The 3,059-nt window shown below is 45.4% G+C and overlaps 1 long non-coding RNA gene across 1 annotated transcript; it reads right to left on the bottom strand.

Moving 5' to 3' along the window:
- Nucleotides 1-242: 242 nt before the first annotated feature.
- Nucleotides 243-2,948, bottom strand: LOC105818967. The gene is made up of 2 exons (XR_001137933.1): nt 2,846-2,948; nt 243-901 (listed from the first exon to the last, which is right to left on the bottom strand). It is a non-coding gene; the product is annotated as an uncharacterized LOC105818967 (long non-coding RNA).
- Nucleotides 2,949-3,059: the final 111 nt, after the last annotated feature.

The following is a 3,059-nucleotide window of genomic DNA, read 5'->3' on the forward strand; positions in this document are numbered from 1 at the left end:
GAAACTGGTTGTGTCTTGGAGAAATGTGTACATTAGTAAAGATAATCTTACTTAATGCATCTGTTTTTATGGACAGAGTGCTTAAAAAAAGCAGGCATCCTCAAGGTCAAATGTTACGTAGGTCAACTCCTTCCTCTGAGAGCTAAATGAAGATTTAAAGCAGTTACCCAGTTTCAAATGAAAACAATACAAATCCGCCAAGGACACCCAAAAGTCATGGCGTGAGGACAAAGGAGGCTCAATCCTGACCCTTCAGGTTGGTTTATTTACTTTGATGAAACTACTGGAAAATTGTTCAGCTCCACGCTTCACTGTACTTGTGTAAGATGTGTTTTCTGGGCATTGGATGTGGATCCTGTCAGTCAGGCACTTTCCTGGAGCACTAGAACATACAGATGACACACATCAAAGGCAGGCTGCAAGCCCCGTAGCTGAAACTTACACAGATCTGTGCTGCAAGTAACTGGATAAACAATGAGACTAATGACCTTGTTCTGCATTAATCTCCATATGGCTCAATTGGTACTTGCTCTTGCCTTTAGGCAAGAAGGTTGTGGCTTTGGCTTCCAGCCTCAATCCAGGGATTAGGTGCTTGCCCAACGCTGACAGAGCCCAGGAAGCCTGAGAATACAGCCCAGGCCGTCCATTTTACGAGGTGCATTTACCACAATTCAAGAAACACCTCCATTACCATAGTCACTGGGGAAACAGATTTATAAAAACAAGTAAATCCCTTGGCCAAGCCTCCCCTTCAGGGAGTTTATTTTCTTCAATAGAATGCCCCAGGTTTTCCTTGAGTATTTTCAGAGCCTCCCTGCTGCTCCCAAAAAACAAGATAGAATCCTCAGTGCCTTGGTCTATGTTCCCCTTTTGGCCAATAATAAATTTCAAAAAGCTTCATCTGTAAAGACAAGTGAAAGGAAGGATTGAAGTTGACCCGTGAATTTGATCAGCGTCCACTTCTAATCTGGAACATTTGTGGAAAGATATGTTAAAAATAGAAGGTGCCTCCTAAGTGCCAACAAAAATTGCTAGAGTCCCTTCAACATGATTAGCAAAGCCTGAGTGTTGCTGCTAGCAGGAGGCAGCGGAGAGAGATGGATGGAGCATCTCAGGAGGATTCTGCACCCCAGGCAGCCTTGGGCCAAGGCAAAAGGATATAGGAACACTGGAACAACCCCTCCCCTTCAACGCTTTGTACTTTATATTGGGAGGCTGAGCCCAGGAAATGACTCCATTGGTAGGGTTACCTTAGGTTAGTTAGAAAGGCTCACACATGAAGTACACCCAGCTAACTAGGTACCTATGGTACCTATGCTACTCCCGTCACTTCACAGCCCTAGTGATAACGTTTACTGCATTGTAACTTGAGATGCCTTTGCCTGAGATACGCAATCACATTCTATTCTAAAACACAGATTCTAGTGGGGTTTACACAGTCTCAAAAAATACCTCTTATACACCTTTCTAGTCACTCTCCCAACCCCCCAGTTCTTATTGCTGATGTTAGGAGTATTTTATCCGCATATAAATCACCCCTGAGAACAGGCCATCACACTGCTAAGGCTGTTCTCAGAGCGATTGTTGAGCTTCGTCAAATGCTTCACAAAAATACATTGTTTTCAGTATCATTTTTCTTCGTCCATTTATGAATCCATCGAGAGCCCAACATAAACATGAGTTGAGGCGTATTTCCTCTCTCCTTAGTACGTTCTCTCAACACACTCACTCTGGGGTAACAAATGCTAGGGGGATTTTGTTGGTCTTTGTAACACAACTGCTGGAGATGTGGAGATGGTCACAGTGGGGGACCTGTGAGGGTGACACCATCCCCGTTTGCACCTGTGGTAACGGTTCCTGGAGCTTCAGAAGTTTTTGGTTTTGCAACTTAACAGGTCTCCTTAAAAGGATCATGTTTGCTTCGTGCACTAATAATTCCTTACATTTGTACATACTTTCACATGCATTATCTCACTTAATAGTAGGTTATTATTACACCCATTTTTCAGAGAGGAAACTGATTCTCGGAGGAGTTAAACAGCCTGTCCCAGGTCACTCGTGGCCCGAGAGGCAGTGGCTGTGACCACCTCCAACCCAGGATTTCTGACTCTGCATCACGGGATTTCAAAGCTGTCTTTTCATATCGGTTACCTCCAAAACTGCAGAATACCCCTCAGGAAGTGTATTCAAGAAGGGACTTTACAGTTTTCTAACCATAAAGACAAACATTTCTGACTAGTTGTTTGTAGGAGAGGATCTCTGCTGTCTATCAATACAGGGATTTCAAATCACAGAGACCGACTGTGATACTGAGTGCTTTGCTAAAAACATTCACTAACATTGGTTTTCCAGAATCTAACTTCTGTGGAAGAAAACTACGTGGGAACTGCATTGTGTGTAGACAAAACCCCCTGTCATGCACAATGAACATGTGCACACACGTGTTGTGTCAGCCTTCTCGTCCCAAATATGCCCGGAGAAGAAAGTGCGAGGCATCCCGAAATAAGACAATATTTATGGCTGAAAAAATTCGGCTTCGCATACCGGTAATTGTGAACAAGATATTTTCCCTAATAAAATGACTGCAAAACAAAATCTGGAGAAAGTAAGTGTTTCCCTATGTTGTCCCCGTTGCATTCCGTGTGCTCAGGAACGGTCGCAGCAAAGAAAAGGAGACAGAGTCAAAGGCAGCAGAGAGCGAGCGAGCCACGGAGGGAGGGAAGGCCTCTGATGAGGGTTGGTTTTGCTTTAGAAACTGGAATGTGTCCAGGCTTGATTTTTATTTTCAATTCACATTTCAGATCCAGCTTCCCAAACCCTTTGATCTCGCTCCCTGTCTCCTTACCCGGAAGAGAACCCTTGGCCTTCTCAGCTGGGAGCTGGGAGCACACGTGGAAAGACTGGCTCGGATCCATATTCTCGCCAAATTTAGTCACACAAAGGGGCCTGCGAGGGAAAGAAGAAAGGATGAAAGCGGCAGCCGCCGCGACTTCAAAGGCCCCGCCGCCGCGCCAGGCCCCGCGCAGGCGCCGCCCTCGGCCGATGGGAGGCGCGGCTCG

The sequence above is a fragment of the Propithecus coquereli genome, unplaced genomic scaffold (assembly GCF_000956105.1).
Source record: "Propithecus coquereli isolate 6110/MARCELLA unplaced genomic scaffold, Pcoq_1.0 Scaffold46, whole genome shotgun sequence".
Classification (NCBI taxonomy): Eukaryota; Metazoa; Chordata; class Mammalia; order Primates; family Indriidae; genus Propithecus; species Propithecus coquereli.